Here is a 16,517-nt window from a genome sequence, read left to right as displayed (position 1 = left end):
AATGGTAAAAGATCAAGCATTTCGGCTCTTTCATTTTTCTCTGGGGATCCATAAAAATTTAAAAACTGCCATCTAATACCATCAATAAAAGCTTTCACTAATAAAATATGACCTGGTAAAATTTCCTGAATAAAATCAATTAAAACGTTCCCTTTAAAAAGTATGGCTACACCCGCTGATCCTGCAGCATTCGATCCGGACCAGACAGATGGCCCACACTTCCACTCATCTTTATATTTTTGATATGACATTTCATGTGGGATATTACATTCTTGCAGAAAAAATACAGATGCAGTAAAACATGTAAAAAAATTAAAAAGAGCAGTTCTTCTCGTGTTAGATTTTATGCCTCTCACGTTGAGGGAAATACCTTTGAGTTCAGCCATCATTAGAAAATGTAGAAATTTTACTTAGGTAACTAAGAGCAATGGATTTACCTGTCCGATGAACCTGATCAGACCACTGGGCTTGCGCCTCCCTCCTCATCTGATAGTATCGTCACGAGAGTCTCCGTGGAGGAGGAAAGATTACCACATTTATATAAACCCGACGCTACACTGGCATAGCTCGGAGGGCTGGCTGGCAGAACCCGCTGGGTCTCCATTGGCTGGCCATGCAGTTCCTCATCAGGTGGGTCCCCGAGGGGTTCCGCCGCCCCTGTTTGACCTGTAGAAGGTCGTCCTATAGGAGGAGGTTGCGCACAAGGCAGAGCCTCTGACTCTTCAGAGGCAGCAAGATCCCGGTCCCCACCTGTAGCAGCGGAGACCGAAACCCCTGAGGGTCCAGCGTCCACGTCCCCTTCTGGAGAAGTGTCCATCTGTTCACCTCCTGCTGCCTCCTCCGAACCACCCTTTTTCTTTTTCTTAGGACCCACCTTTATCCACTCAGCGCCCTCAGCACTAGGAGACCCAGACTGGGCATGGGCTTCTGTGTCGGCCTTTTGTCGGTCCCTTTTGACCTTACCAGTAGTGCCCTTCTGCTCCTTCTCAGCCCTCCTTTTGGACTCCCGCAGGTCCTGCAGCCAGGTTTTGGGATTTGGTATTTTACCTGTCATAGACTCTGGAGACACTTCACTATTTGGTACGCTCTTATTGTCTCCAGAGGCTCCAGGTTGTTGTTCCTCCTCCTGAGGGGTGGTCTGATCTTTTGGTCCTTGGTCGGACGTCTTGGACTTCCCCTTTTGCTCATCTTCCCGAAATCTGTGAGGGCAAGAAAAATAAAAGTGACCTGGAGTCTGGCAAAAACTGCATTTCTTTTCCTTAGGGCATTCTTTTGTCTCATGTTCTTCACTAGCACAATTTCTACATGATACATGACAGTTTTCTTTTGAATGACCATAGCGCCCACAATTTCTGCAATATACTGGCATCCCAGAAAAGAAGAAATCCCCATTTGTTTGCCCAATTTTGAAACGGGCAGGGGGGAGCCGTATACCACCTGGTGTATTTGGATCTCTTGTACACTTCACAAGGAATTTCCACTTAGATGTCCATATGTTATATTCGTTTAATATCTTCCCAATACATTTAACACTTTTAAAATAAATTGCTAGAAATGACATTACTTCTGGAGCAGAAACAAAGGGCGAAAATATTTTTACAATAACCAGTCTTACCTCATCCAGGACGTGCTCAACAATTTGTATCCCTTTCAAAACAGGACTATTTTCAACTTTTTTTAAATTTTCTAGTACATCTCTAAAAATACCTTCTCCAGTGAATGTGATGTCATAGTCACCTCTTCTGGGATAATCCTGGATGGAGAGAATTTCATTCCTTTGTACACCAAGAAGGTTCCTGAGCACGTCCTGGACTACATACCCTAATTTCCTCATATCCGAGCCACCCGCCGTGAAGTGAACTCGGATAGAGTTTTTTAGCCTCGCATAAAGAGGCACGAGGTTAGGGTCAACCTCCATGGAAAAACGCAACAAGGTTGCAAATTGCAGCCGCTTGCAATCTGCGCTCCCAGTGTTCTTGCAGCGAAAAACACCTGGAAGCTGGGGGATCGCAACTCGTTACCCTGGGACTAAGCCCTCTCCCTAATAGCAGCAAGCAGGTTAAGTCCACCAAAGTGGACGATCCTGCCAGGCCAAGGAGAGGGGTACCCGAGTGCCCTTCAACCACAATCTCCTGCAATAAAGCACTTGATCGTAGCCAAAAGGCCGAGAAGCGATAACCAGAATTGGTTTCAAACTACGGAGCCACCCAAGGATCCTGAAAAGTCCATTTGTGGAGATGAGCTCCTGGACTCCCGTTAAGAAGACATGTTGTCAACCTCTAGATCCCTTACATGCCTGCACTTTTCGGTTTGCTGCTGCTGCAATCCACGCGTTTTAGATCTGCATAACTCCACCTCTTTAAACACAGCACCTTCACCCCCTGCTGTTCCCACCCGCCTCAACACCGTTGGAAGGGAGGAGAACCAATTAAGGCGGGGGGTGGGGTGGAACGAGCAGCTGTCTACCCTTAGCAGGAGGGCTCCTGATTACATACCTCTCCTGCTGCTGCTGCTGCTGGCTGTCCAGCAGCAGACTGAAGGTGGCTGCTGCTGTGCACAGGTATATAAAGGCTCAGAGCCTATTATGACACGCGCAGCCAGCGTTCCATTGCCACATTCCATCTACTGCAGGCAGGATACCTGGCTGGCTGAATGTCGCTGAGAAGCTCACAGAGACCGCCATAAGCAACAGTTTAACAGAATGCCACAGACTAATCAACCAAACTTTTTGGGTTGGGTTCTCTTTTATAGTCTGCAGGCATTAAATGAAAGAAGTCAGTGTTCCAGCAGAAGGAGACAACGTTTCAGAAAAGGCATTGTAGCAAACCAAAAAAGAAATTTTAAGCGCAGCAGAGTAACCAGCGCACATACCTGTTAGCTCAGGTGAGTTTAAAAGGCTGCTGTTGATAACAAGGGCATTTGCTAAATAGATGGTGTGTGTGCAACAATATACTGAAAGGTCAATTATATTGTGCAGCTTATCTCACCACCTGTAGTTATTTAGGTGAAAGCTCCAAAATACTTGCCTAATATGTCTGTTTATCCAAAAGGAAGTAAAAAGGGAGAGCTAGAAAGATAGCATTGCATCACATTACATGGCAATGCAATGCACAGTTGCTGAAGTTGAACCAAAATGAGCTTGTAATCTGGCTTCTGCAACTTTGAACATGAAAAATCCAATGAGGAGAAGAAAAGCAAAGCCAAAGAGTCCATCCCAAAATCCGACAAACAAGCAAAATGAACAAAAAACATTGAATTCAATTCTTTCTGATTTTAGAAACTGCATTAAAGAAGGGGTGCACCGGTCCTGGAGATACTGCAATACCAGGTCAATGCGTGGAGTGGACAGAGCAAGCTCTTTTTCCATCTCCCTGTTCTAAAAATCCATTTAATATATGGTCCCCAGATAGGGGACGTATCAGATATTAAACTGATAAGAACAGATACTACACTTGATCTTAGCCAAAAGGCCGAGAAGCGATAACCAGAATTGGTTTCAAACTACGGAGCCACCCAAGGATCCTGAAAAGTCCATTTGTGGAGATGAGCTCCTGGACTCCCGTTAAGAAGACATGTTGTCAACCTCTAGATCCCTTACATGCCTGCACTTTTCGGCTTGCTGCTGCTGCAATCCACGCGTTTTAGATCTGCATAACTCCACCTCTTTAAACACAGCACCTTCACCCCCTGCTGTTCCCACCCGCCTCAACACCGTTGGAAGGGAGGAGAACCAATTAAGGCGGGGGGTGGGGTGGAACGAGCAGCTGTCTACCCTTAGCAGGAGGGCTCCTGATTACATACCTCTCCTGCTGCTGCTGCTGCGGCTGTCCAGCAGCAGACTGAAGGTGGCTGCTGCTGTGCACAGGTATATAAAGGCTCAGAGCCTATTATGACACGCGCAGCCAGCGTTCCATTGCCACATTCCATCTACTGCAGGCAGGATACCTGGCTGGCTGAATGTCGCTGAGAAGCTCACAGAGACCGCCATAAGCAACAGTTTAACAGAATGCCACAGACTAATCAACCAAACTTTTTGGGTTGGGTTCTCTTTTATAGTCTGCAGGCATTAAATGAAAGAAGTCAGTGTTCCAGCAGAAGGAGACAACGTTTCAGAAAAGGCATTGTAGCAAACCAAAAAAGAAATTTTAAGCGCAGCAGAGTAACCAGCGCACATACCTGTTAGCTCAGGTGAGTTTAAAAGGCTGCTGTTGATAACAAGGGCATTTGCTAAATAGATGGTGTGTGTGCAACAATATACTGAAAGGTCAATTATATTGTGCAGCTTATCTCACCACCTGTAGTTATTTAGGTGAAAGCTCCAAAATGCTTGCCTAATATGTCTGTTTATCCAAAAGGAAGTAAAAAGGGAGAGCTAGAAAGATAGCATTGCATCACATTACATGGCAATGCAATGCACAGTTGCTGAAGTTGAACCAAAATGAGCTTGTAATCTGGCTTCTGCAACTTTGAACATGAAAAATCCAATGAGGAGAAGAAAAGCAAAGCCAAAGAGTCCATCCCAAAATCCGACAAACAAGCAAAATGAACAAAAAACATTGAATTCAATTCTTTCTGATTTTAGAAACTGCATTAAAGAAGGGGTGCACCGGTCCTGGAGATACTGCAATACCAGGTCAATGCGTGGAGTGGACAGAGCAAGCTCTTTTTCCATCTCCCTGTTCTAAAAATCCATTTAATATATGGTCCCCAGATAGGGGACGTATCAGATATTAAACTGATAAGAACAGATACTACACTTGATCTTAGCCAAAAGGCCGAGAAGCGATAACCAGAATTGGTTTCAAACTACGGAGCCACCCAAGGATCCTGAAAAGTCCATTTGTGGAGATGAGCTCCTGGACTCCCGTTAAGAAGACATGTTGTCAACCTCTAGATCCCTTACATGCCTGCACTTTTCGGCTTGCTGCTGCTGCAATCCACGCGTTTTAGATCTGCATAACTCCACCTCTTTAAACACAGCACCTTCACCCCCTGCTGTTCCCACCCGCCTCAACACCGTTGGAAGGGAGGAGAACCAATTAAGGCGGGGGGTGGGGTGGAACGAGCAGCTGTCTACCCTTAGCAGGAGGGCTCCTGATTACATACCTCTCCTGCTGCTGCTGCTGCTGGCTGTCCAGCAGCAGACTGAAGGTGGCTGCTGCTGTGCACAGGTATATAAAGGCTCAGAGCCTATTATGACACGCGCAGCCAGCGTTCCATTGCCACATTCCATCTACTGCAGGCAGGATACCTGGCTGGCTGAATGTCGCTGAGAAGCTCACAGAGACCGCCATAAGCAACAGTTTAACAGAATGCCACAGACTAATCAACCAAACTTTTTGGGTTGGGTTCTCTTTTATAGTCTGCAGGCATTAAATGAAAGAAGTCAGTGTTCCAGCAGAAGGAGACAACGTTTCAGAAAAGGCATTGTAGCAAACCAAAAAAGAAATTTTAAGCGCAGCAGAGTAACCAGCGCACATACCTGTTAGCTCAGGTGAGTTTAAAAGGCTGCTGTTGATAACAAGGGCATTTGCTAAATAGATGGTGTGTGTGCAACAATATACTGAAAGGTCAATTATATTGTGCAACTTATCTCACCACCTGTAGTTATTTAGGTGAAAGCTCCAAAATGCTTGCCTAATATGTCTGTTTATCCAAAAGGAAGTAAAAAGGGAGAGCTAGAAAGATAGCATTGCATCACATTACATGGCAATGCAATGCACAGTTGCTGAAGTTGAACCAAAATGAGCTTGTAATCTGGCTTCTGCAACTTTGAACATGAAAAATCCAATGAGGAGAAGAAAAGCAAAGCCAAAGAGTCCATCCCAAAATCCGACAAACAAGCAAAATGAACAAAAAACATTGAATTCAATTCTTTCTGATTTTAGAAACTGCATTAAAGAAGGGGTGCACCGGTCCTGGAGATACTGCAATACCAGGTCAATGCGTGGAGTGGACAGAGCAAGCTCTTTTTCCATCTCCCTGTTCTAAAAATCCATTTAATATATGGTCCCCAGATAGGGGACGTATCAGATATTAAACTGATAAGAACAGATACTACACTTGATCTTAGCCAAAAGGCCGAGAAGCGATAACCAGAATTGGTTTCAAACTACGGAGCCACCCAAGGATCCTGAAAAGTCCATTTGTGGAGATGAGCTCCTGGACTCCCGTTAAGAAGACATGTTGTCAACCTCTAGATCCCTTACATGCCTGCACTTTTCGGCTTGCTGCTGCTGCAATCCACGCGTTTTAGATCTGCATAACTCCACCTCTTTAAACACAGCACCTTCACCCCCTGCTGTTCCCACCCGCCTCAACACCGTTGGAAGGGAGGAGAACCAATTAAGGCGGGGGGTGGGGTGGAACGAGCAGCTGTCTACCCTTAGCAGGAGGGCTCCTGATTACATACCTCTCCTGCTGCTGCTGCTGCTGGCTGTCCAGCAGCAGACTGAAGGTGGCTGCTGCTGTGCACAGGTATATAAAGGCTCAGAGCCTATTATGACACGCGCAGCCAGCGTTCCATTGCCACATTCCATCTACTGCAGGCAGGATACCTGGCTGGCTGAATGTCGCTGAGAAGCTCACAGAGACCGCCATAAGCAACAGTTTAACAGAATGCCACAGACTAATCAACCAAACTTTTTGGGTTGGGTTCTCTTTTATAGTCTGCAGGCATTAAATGAAAGAAGTCAGTGTTCCAGCAGAAGGAGACAACGTTTCAGAAAAGGCATTGTAGCAAACCAAAAAAGAAATTTTAAGCGCAGCAGAGTAACCAGCGCACATACCTGTTAGCTCAGGTGAGTTTAAAAGGCTGCTGTTGATAACAAGGGCATTTGCTAAATAGATGGTGTGTGTGCAACAATATACTGAAAGGTCAATTATATTGTGCAGCTTATCTCACCACCTGTAGTTATTTAGGTGAAAGCTCCAAAATGCTTGCCTAATATGTCTGTTTATCCAAAAGGAAGTAAAAAGGGAGAGCTAGAAAGATAGCATTGCATCACATTACATGGCAATGCAATGCACAGTTGCTGAAGTTGAACCAAAATGAGCTTGTAATCTGGCTTCTGCAACTTTGAACATGAAAAATCCAATGAGGAGAAGAAAAGCAAAGCCAAAGAGTCCATCCCAAAATCCGACAAACAAGCAAAATGAACAAAAAACATTGAATTCAATTCTTTCTGATTTTAGAAACTGCATTAAAGAAGGGGTGCACCGGTCCTGGAGATACTGCAATACCAGGTCAATGCGTGGAGTGGACAGAGCAAGCTCTTTTTCCATCTCCCTGTTCTAAAAATCCATTTAATATATGGTCCCCAGATAGGGGACGTATCAGATATTAAACTGATAAGAACAGATTTTTTTTTTTTTTTATCGAAATCCCGAATTCGTGTACAAAACCCGAGTGCGCTTAAAAAAGTGACAAGTGCCACAAAAAAAGTGCACTAGGATGCTGGTCTTCTTGAAACCCTCTCCAAAAGGAGAAGGGTCCCCCAAACCATTCCCCGTCCCTCCGAGCCAAAAGGCCACAGCGAGGAACAGGGACAAAAAGCCACCTCCAGCCGAAGCCAGAGGCGACCCAATCTTACCCCCAGCACCTGCCCGAGTTCTCACCCGAGCAAGGCACTGGGAGCCAAAGACTGTGCTCCCCTCCCAGAAGAGGGGAGCCAACAGCGCTCTCCTCCCGAAAGAGGAGAGCCAGGGGGGTTCAGGGGGGAGCGGAACCTGATGGCCACACACTCCCCCCCTAGACCTGCCAAGAGAGGAACCCATAAGGGAACCGCATCCCAACAAAATCCTAGTAGGACGTGACACACGTGAATAAGTGGACACACAGTGACAAAGAAATTAAATAAATAGTGAAGGTTTCACAGTATAATACTGCCCGGACCTTCGACCGGGAATTGAAAAATTCCCCATCCTAAGGCCAGAAGGCCCGGAATAAGGGTGTGTGCGAAGAAAGAAAATTTGAAGTGCTTGTGCAAATGTGCCATAAACTCAAGTGGGGTTCCCAATCCCAGTGAGTTAAGGCACCCCAGGGTCACCACTCCTGGGGCACTTCACACTTCGGGCTTTCGATCTTCCCCGGCCCAATGGCGTCGATCCTGGGGGGCCATGCTTTCCACCAGATGACTATATTAGCCACCTGGCGTACTAACAAGCGCCTAAACCCCAGTGTGCATAATGTATCAATCTACTAGGGCGGCCAACATCCAAAACCGCCTTTTCGAAAGATACTACACTTGATCTTAGCCAAAAGGCCGAGAAGCGATAACCAGAATTGGTTTCAAACTACGGAGCCACCCAAGGATCCTGAAAAGTCCATTTGTGGAGATGAGCTCCTGGACTCCCGTTAAGAAGACATGTTGTCAACCTCTAGATCCCTTACATGCCTGCACTTTTCGGCTTGCTGCTGCTGCAATCCACGCGTTTTAGATCTGCATAACTCCACCTCTTTAAACACAGCACCTTCACCCCCTGCTGTTCCCACCCGCCTCAACACCGTTGGAAGGGAAGAGAACCAATTAAGGCGGGGGGTGGGGTGGAACGAGCAGCTGTCTACCCTTAGCAGGAGGGCTCCTGATTACATACCTCTCCTGCTGCTGCTGCTGCTGGCTGTCCAGCAGCAGACTGAAGGTGGCTGCTGCTGTGCACAGGTATATAAAGGCTCAGAGCCTATTATGACACGCGCAGCCAGCGTTCCATTGCCACATTCCATCTACTGCAGGCAGGATACCTGGCTGGCTGAATGTCGCTGAGAAGCTCACAGAGACCGCCATAAGCAACAGTTTAACAGAATGCCACAGACTAATCAACCAAACTTTTTGGGTTGGGTTCTCTTTTATAGTCTGCAGGCATTAAATGAAAGAAGTCAGTGTTCCAGCAGAAGGAGACAACGTTTCAGAAAAGGCATTGTAGCAAACCAAAAAAGAAATTTTAAGCGCAGCAGAGTAACCAGCGCACATACCTGTTAGCTCAGGTGAGTTTAAAAGGCTGCTGTTGATAACAAGGGCATTTGCTAAATAGATGGTGTGTGTGCAACAATATACTGAAAGGTCAATTATATTGTGCAGCTTATCTCACCACCTGTAGTTATTTAGGTGAAAGCTCCAAAATGCTTGCCTAATATGTCTGTTTATCCAAAAGGAAGTAAAAAGGGAGAGCTAGAAAGATAGCATTGCATCACATTACATGGCAATGCAATGCACAGTTGCTGAAGTTGAACCAAAATGAGCTTGTAATCTGGCTTCTGCAACTTTGAACATGAAAAATCCAATGAGGAGAAGAAAAGCAAAGCCAAAGAGTCCATCCCAAAATCCGACAAACAAGCAAAATGAACAAAAAACATTGAATTCAATTCTTTCTGATTTTAGAAACTGCATTAAAGAAGGGGTGCACCGGTCCTGGAGATACTGCAATACCAGGTCAATGCGTGGAGTGGACAGAGCAAGCTCTTTTTCCATCTCCCTGTTCTTAAAATCCATTTAATATATGGTCCCCAGATAGGGGACGTATCAGATATTAAACTGATAAGAACAGATACTACACTTGATCTTAGCCAAAAGGCCGAGAAGCGATAACCAGAATTGGTTTCAAACTACGGAGCCACCCAAGGATCCTGAAAAGTCCATTTGTGGAGATGAGCTCCTGGACTCCCGTTAAGAAGACATGTTGTCAACCTCTAGATCCCTTACATGCCTGCACTTTTCGGCTTGCTGCTGCTGCAATCCACGCGTTTTAGATCTGCATAACTCCACCTCTTTAAACACAGCACCTTCACCCCCTGCTGTTCCCACCCGCCTCAACACCGTTGGAAGGGAGGAGAACCAATTAAGGCGGGGGGTGGGGTGGAACGAGCAGCTGTCTACCCTTAGCAGGAGGGCTCCTGATTACATACCTCTCCTGCTGCTGCTGCTGCTGGCTGTCCAGCAGCAGACTGAAGGTGGCTGCTGCTGTGCACAGGTATATAAAGGCTCAGAGCCTATTATGACACGCGCAGCCAGCGTTCCATTGCCACATTCCATCTACTGCAGGCAGGATACCTGGCTGGCTGAATGTCGCTGAGAAGCTCACAGAGACCGCCATAAGCAACAGTTTAACAGAATGCCACAGACTAATCAACCAAACTTTTTGGGTTGGGTTCTCTTTTATAGTCTGCAGGCATTAAATGAAAGAAGTCAGTGTTCCAGCAGAAGGAGACAACGTTTCAGAAAAGGCATTGTAGCAAACCAAAAAAGAAATTTTAAGCGCAGCAGAGTAACCAGCGCACATACCTGTTAGCTCAGGTGAGTTTAAAAGGCTGCTGTTGATAACAAGGGCATTTGCTAAATAGATGGTGTGTGTGCAACAATATACTGAAAGGTCAATTATATTGTGCAGCTTATCTCACCACCTGTAGTTATTTAGGTGAAAGCTCCAAAATGCTTGCCTAATATGTCTGTTTATCCAAAAGGAAGTAAAAAGGGAGAGCTAGAAAGATAGCATTGCATCACATTACATGGCAATGCAATGCACAGTTGCTGAAGTTGAACCAAAATGAGCTTGTAATCTGGCTTCTGCAACTTTGAACATGAAAAATCCAATGAGGAGAAGAAAAGCAAAGCCAAAGAGTCCATCCCAAAATCCGACAAACAAGCAAAATGAACAAAAAACATTGAATTCAATTCTTTCTGATTTTAGAAACTGCATTAAAGAAGGGGTGCACCGGTCCTGGAGATACTGCAATACCAGGTCAATGCGTGGAGTGGACAGAGCAAGCTCTTTTTCCATCTCCCTGCTCTAAAAATCCATTTAATATATGGTCCCCAGATAGGGGACGTATCAGATATTAAACTGATAAGAACAGATTTTTTTTTTTTTTTATCGAAATCCCGAATTCGTGTACAAAACCCGAGTGCGCTTAAAAAAGTGACAAGTGCCACAAAAAAAGTGCACTAGGATGCTGGTCTTCTTGAAACCCTCTCCAAAAGGAGAAGGGTCCCCCAAACCATTCCCCGTCCCTCCGAGCCAAAAGGCCACAGCGAGGAACAGGGACAAAAAGCCACCTCCAGCCGAAGCCAGAGGCGACCCAATCTTACCCCCAGCACCTGCCCGAGTTCTCACCCGAGCAAGGCACTGGGAGCCAAAGACTGTGCTCCCCTCCCAGAAGAGGGGAGCCAACAGCGCTCTCCTCCCGAAAGAGGAGAGCCAGGGGGGTTCAGGGGGGAGCGGAACCTGATGGCCACACACTCCCCCCCTAGACCTGCCAAGAGAGGAACCCATAAGGGAACCGCATCCCAACAAAATCCTAGTAGGACGTGACACACGTGAATAAGTGGACACACAGTGACAAAGAAATTAAATAAATAGTGAAGGTTTCACAGTATAATACTGCCCGGACCTTCGACCGGGAATTGAAAAATTCCCCATCCTAAGGCCAGAAGGCCCGGAATAAGGGTGTGTGCGAAGAAAGAAAATTTGAAGTGCTTGTGCAAATGTGCCATAAACTCAAGTGGGGTTCCCAATCCCAGTGAGTTAAGGCACCCCAGGGTCACCACTCCTGGGGCACTTCACACTTCGGGCTTTCGATCTTCCCCGGCCCAATGGCGTCGATCCTGGGGGGCCATGCTTTCCACCAGATGACTATATTAGCCACCTGGCGTACTAACAAGCGCCTAAACCCCAGTGTGCATAATGTATCAATCTACTAGGGCGGCCAACATCCAAAACCGCCTTTTCGAAAGATACTACACTTGATCTTAGCCAAAAGGCCGAGAAGCGATAACCAGAATTGGTTTCAAACTACGGAGCCACCCAAGGATCCTGAAAAGTCCATTTGTGGAGATGAGCTCCTGGACTCCCGTTAAGAAGACATGTTGTCAACCTCTAGATCCCTTACATGCCTGCACTTTTCGGCTTGCTGCTGCTGCAATCCACGCGTTTTAGATCTGCATAACTCCACCTCTTTAAACACAGCACCTTCACCCCCTGCTGTTCCCACCCGCCTCAACACCGTTGGAAGGGAAGAGAACCAATTAAGGCGGGGGGTGGGGTGGAACGAGCAGCTGTCTACCCTTAGCAGGAGGGCTCCTGATTACATACCTCTCCTGCTGCTGCTGCTGCTGGCTGTCCAGCAGCAGACTGAAGGTGGCTGCTGCTGTGCACAGGTATATAAAGGCTCAGAGCCTATTATGACACGCGCAGCCAGCGTTCCATTGCCACATTCCATCTACTGCAGGCAGGATACCTGGCTGGCTGAATGTCGCTGAGAAGCTCACAGAGACCGCCATAAGCAACAGTTTAACAGAATGCCACAGACTAATCAACCAAACTTTTTGGGTTGGGTTCTCTTTTATAGTCTGCAGGCATTAAATGAAAGAAGTCAGTGTTCCAGCAGAAGGAGACAACGTTTCAGAAAAGGCATTGTAGCAAACCAAAAAAGAAATTTTAAGCGCAGCAGAGTAACCAGCGCACATACCTGTTAGCTCAGGTGAGTTTAAAAGGCTGCTGTTGATAACAAGGGCATTTGCTAAATAGATGGTGTGTGTGCAACAATATACTGAAAGGTCAATTATATTGTGCAGCTTATCTCACCACCTGTAGTTATTTAGGTGAAAGCTCCAAAATGCTTGCCTAATATGTCTGTTTATCCAAAAGGAAGTAAAAAGGGAGAGCTAGAAAGATAGCATTGCATCACATTACATGGCAATGCAATGCACAGTTGCTGAAGTTGAACCAAAATGAGCTTGTAATCTGGCTTCTGCAACTTTGAACATGAAAAATCCAATGAGGAGAAGAAAAGCAAAGCCAAAGAGTCCATCCCAAAATCCGACAAACAAGCAAAATGAACAAAAAACATTGAATTCAATTCTTTCTGATTTTAGAAACTGCATTAAAGAAGGGGTGCACCGGTCCTGGAGATACTGCAATACCAGGTCAATGCGTGGAGTGGACAGAGCAAGCTCTTTTTCCATCTCCCTGTTCTTAAAATCCATTTAATATATGGTCCCCAGATAGGGGACGTATCAGATATTAAACTGATAAGAACAGATACTACACTTGATCTTAGCCAAAAGGCCGAGAAGCGATAACCAGAATTGGTTTCAAACTACGGAGCCACCCAAGGATCCTGAAAAGTCCATTTGTGGAGATGAGCTCCTGGACTCCCGTTAAGAAGACATGTTGTCAACCTCTAGATCCCTTACATGCCTGCACTTTTCGGCTTGCTGCTGCTGCAATCCACGCGTTTTAGATCTGCATAACTCCACCTCTTTAAACACAGCACCTTCACCCCCTGCTGTTCCCACCCGCCTCAACACCGTTGGAAGGGAGGAGAACCAATTAAGGCGGGGGGTGGGGTGGAACGAGCAGCTGTCTACCCTTAGCAGGAGGGCTCCTGATTACATACCTCTCCTGCTGCTGCTGCTGCTGGCTGTCCAGCAGCAGACTGAAGGTGGCTGCTGCTGTGCACAGGTATATAAAGGCTCAGAGCCTATTATGACACGCGCAGCCAGCGTTCCATTGCCACATTCCATCTACTGCAGGCAGGATACCTGGCTGGCTGAATGTCGCTGAGAAGCTCACAGAGACCGCCATAAGCAACAGTTTAACAGAATGCCACAGACTAATCAACCAAACTTTTTGGGTTGGGTTCTCTTTTATAGTCTGCAGGCATTAAATGAAAGAAGTCAGTGTTCCAGCAGAAGGAGACAACGTTTCAGAAAAGGCATTGTAGCAAACCAAAAAAGAAATTTTAAGCGCAGCAGAGTAACCAGCGCACATACCTGTTAGCTCAGGTGAGTTTAAAAGGCTGCTGTTGATAACAAGGGCATTTGCTAAATAGATGGTGTGTGTGCAACAATATACTGAAAGGTCAATTATATTGTGCAGCTTATCTCACCACCTGTAGTTATTTAGGTGAAAGCTCCAAAATGCTTGCCTAATATGTCTGTTTATCCAAAAGGAAGTAAAAAGGGAGAGCTAGAAAGATAGCATTGCATCACATTACATGGCAATGCAATGCACAGTTGCTGAAGTTGAACCAAAATGAGCTTGTAATCTGGCTTCTGCAACTTTGAACATGAAAAATCCAATGAGGAGAAGAAAAGCAAAGCCAAAGAGTCCATCCCAAAATCCGACAAACAAGCAAAATGAACAAAAAACATTGAATTCAATTCTTTCTGATTTTAGAAACTGCATTAAAGAAGGGGTGCACCGGTCCTGGAGATACTGCAATACCAGGTCAATGCGTGGAGTGGACAGAGCAAGCTCTTTTTCCATCTCCCTGCTCTAAAAATCCATTTAATATATGGTCCCCAGATAGGGGACGTATCAGATATTAAACTGATAAGAACAGATACTACACTTGATCTTAGCCAAAAGGCCGAGAAGCGATAACCAGAATTGGTTTCAAACTACGGAGCCACCCAAGGATCCTGAAAAGTCCATTTGTGGAGATGAGCTCCTGGACTCCCGTTAAGAAGACATGTTGTCAACCTCTAGATCCCTTACATGCCTGCACTTTTCGGCTTGCTGCTGCTGCAATCCACGCGTTTTAGATCTGCATAACTCCACCTCTTTAAACACAGCACCTTCACCCCCTGCTGTTCCCACCCGCCTCAACACCGTTGGAAGGGAGGAGAACCAATTAAGGCGGGGGGTGGGGTGGAACGAGCAGCTGTCTACCCTTAGCAGGAGGGCTCCTGATTACATACCTCTCCTGCTGCTGCTGCTGCGGCTGTCCAGCAGCAGACTGAAGGTGGCTGCTGCTGTGCACAGGTATATAAAGGCTCAGAGCCTATTATGACACGCGCAGCCAGCGTTCCATTGCCACATTCCATCTACTGCAGGCAGGATACCTGGCTGGCTGAATGTCGCTGAGAAGCTCACAGAGACCGCCATAAGCAACAGTTTAACAGAATGCCACAGACTAATCAACCAAACTTTTTGGGTTGGGTTCTCTTTTATAGTCTGCAGGCATTAAATGAAAGAAGTCAGTGTTCCAGCAGAAGGAGACAACGTTTCAGAAAAGGCATTGTAGCAAACCAAAAAAGAAATTTTAAGCGCAGCAGAGTAACCAGCGCACATACCTGTTAGCTCAGGTGAGTTTAAAAGGCTGCTGTTGATAACAAGGGCATTTGCTAAATAGATGGTGTGTGTGCAACAATATACTGAAAGGTCAATTATATTGTGCAGCTTATCTCACCACCTGTAGTTATTTAGGTGAAAGCTCCAAAATGCTTGCCTAATATGTCTGTTTATCCAAAAGGAAGTAAAAAGGGAGAGCTAGAAAGATAGCATTGCATCACATTACATGGCAATGCAATGCACAGTTGCTGAAGTTGAACCAAAATGAGCTTGTAATCTGGCTTCTGCAACTTTGAACATGAAAAATCCAATGAGGAGAAGAAAAGCAAAGCCAAAGAGTCCATCCCAAAATCCGACAAACAAGCAAAATGAACAAAAAACATTGAATTCAATTCTTTCTGATTTTAGAAACTGCATTAAAGAAGGGGTGCACCGGTCCTGGAGATACTGCAATACCAGGTCAATGCGTGGAGTGGACAGAGCAAGCTCTTTTTCCATCTCCCTGTTCTAAAAATCCATTTAATATATGGTCCCCAGATAGGGGACGTATCAGATATTAAACTGATAAGAACAGATACTACACTTGATCTTAGCCAAAAGGCCGAGAAGCGATAACCAGAATTGGTTTCAAACTACGGAGCCACCCAAGGATCCTGAAAAGTCCATTTGTGGAGATGAGCTCCTGGACTCCCGTTAAGAAGACATGTTGTCAACCTCTAGATCCCTTACATGCCTGCACTTTTCGGCTTGCTGCTGCTGCAATCCACGCGTTTTAGATCTGCATAACTCCACCTCTTTAAACACAGCACCTTCACCCCCTGCTGTTCCCACCCGCCTCAACACCGTTGGAAGGGAGGAGAACCAATTAAGGCGGGGGGTGGGGTGGAACGAGCAGCTGTCTACCCTTAGCAGGAGGGCTCCTGATTACATACCTCTCCTGCTGCTGCTGCTGCTGGCTGTCCAGCAGCAGACTGAAGGTGGCTGCTGCTGTGCACAGGTATATAAAGGCTCAGAGCCTATTATGACACGCGCAGCCAGCGTTCCATTGCCACATTCCATCTACTGCAGGCAGGATACCTGGCTGGCTGAATGTCGCTGAGAAGCTCACAGAGACCGCCATAAGCAACAGTTTAACAGAATGCCACAGAATAATCAACCAAACTTTTTGGGTTGGGTTCTCTTTTATAGTCTGCAGGCATTAAATGAAAGAAGTCAGTGTTCCAGCAGAAGGAGACAACGTTTCAGAAAAGGCATTGTAGCAAACCAAAAAAGAAATTTTAAGCGCAGCAGAGTAACCAGCGCACATACCTGTTAGCTCAGGTGAGTTTAAAAGGCTGCTGTTGATAACAAGGGCATTTGCTAAATAGATGGTGTGTGTGCAACAATATACTGAAAGGTCAATTATATTGTGCAGCTTATCTCACCACCTGTAGTTATTTAGGTGAAAG

At 46.0% G+C, this 16,517-nt stretch overlaps 9 non-coding genes and 2 pseudogenes across 9 annotated transcripts; all 11 read right to left on the bottom strand.

Moving 5' to 3' along the window:
- Positions 1–3,291: 3,291 nt before the first annotated feature.
- LOC141178478 (U2 spliceosomal RNA) lies at positions 3,292–3,482 on the bottom strand. Its single transcript, XR_012254759.1, has one exon. It is a non-coding gene; the product is annotated as a U2 spliceosomal RNA (small nuclear RNA).
- Positions 3,483–4,596: 1,114 nt separating this feature from the next.
- On the bottom strand, positions 4,597–4,787 carry LOC141178477 (U2 spliceosomal RNA). Its single transcript, XR_012254758.1, has one exon. It is a non-coding gene; the product is annotated as a U2 spliceosomal RNA (small nuclear RNA).
- A 1,115-nt stretch (positions 4,788–5,902) lies between these two features.
- On the bottom strand, positions 5,903–6,093 carry LOC141178476 (U2 spliceosomal RNA). The gene has a single exon (XR_012254757.1). It is a non-coding gene; the product is annotated as a U2 spliceosomal RNA (small nuclear RNA).
- Positions 6,094–7,208: 1,115 nt separating this feature from the next.
- Positions 7,209–7,395, bottom strand: LOC141177875 (U2 spliceosomal RNA). Its single transcript, XR_012254403.1, has one exon. It is a non-coding gene; the product is annotated as a U2 spliceosomal RNA (small nuclear RNA).
- A 789-nt stretch (positions 7,396–8,184) lies between these two features.
- On the bottom strand, positions 8,185–8,276 carry LOC141178116 (U2 spliceosomal RNA; annotated as a pseudogene).
- Positions 8,277–9,391: 1,115 nt separating this feature from the next.
- Positions 9,392–9,582, bottom strand: LOC141177448 (U2 spliceosomal RNA). Its single transcript, XR_012254041.1, has one exon. It is a non-coding gene; the product is annotated as a U2 spliceosomal RNA (small nuclear RNA).
- Positions 9,583–10,697: 1,115 nt separating this feature from the next.
- On the bottom strand, positions 10,698–10,884 carry LOC141177883 (U2 spliceosomal RNA). Its single transcript, XR_012254410.1, has one exon. It is a non-coding gene; the product is annotated as a U2 spliceosomal RNA (small nuclear RNA).
- Positions 10,885–11,673: 789 nt separating this feature from the next.
- LOC141178144 (U2 spliceosomal RNA) lies at positions 11,674–11,765 on the bottom strand (annotated as a pseudogene).
- Positions 11,766–12,880: 1,115 nt separating this feature from the next.
- Positions 12,881–13,071, bottom strand: LOC141177445 (U2 spliceosomal RNA). Its single transcript, XR_012254039.1, has one exon. It is a non-coding gene; the product is annotated as a U2 spliceosomal RNA (small nuclear RNA).
- Positions 13,072–14,186: 1,115 nt separating this feature from the next.
- On the bottom strand, positions 14,187–14,377 carry LOC141177323 (U2 spliceosomal RNA). Its single transcript, XR_012253928.1, has one exon. It is a non-coding gene; the product is annotated as a U2 spliceosomal RNA (small nuclear RNA).
- Positions 14,378–15,491: 1,114 nt separating this feature from the next.
- Positions 15,492–15,682, bottom strand: LOC141178473 (U2 spliceosomal RNA). Its single transcript, XR_012254755.1, has one exon. It is a non-coding gene; the product is annotated as a U2 spliceosomal RNA (small nuclear RNA).
- Positions 15,683–16,517: the final 835 nt, after the last annotated feature.

The sequence above is a fragment of the Phyllobates terribilis genome, unplaced genomic scaffold (genome assembly GCF_046119375.1).
Source record: "Phyllobates terribilis strain yellow unplaced genomic scaffold, ASM4611937v1 Scaffold_27__1_contigs__length_16484149, whole genome shotgun sequence".
Lineage (NCBI taxonomy): Eukaryota > Metazoa > Chordata > Amphibia > Anura > Dendrobatidae > Phyllobates > Phyllobates terribilis.
Note: the sequence above shows the minus strand (reverse complement) of the source record. Positions and strands in the feature narration are given on the sequence as shown.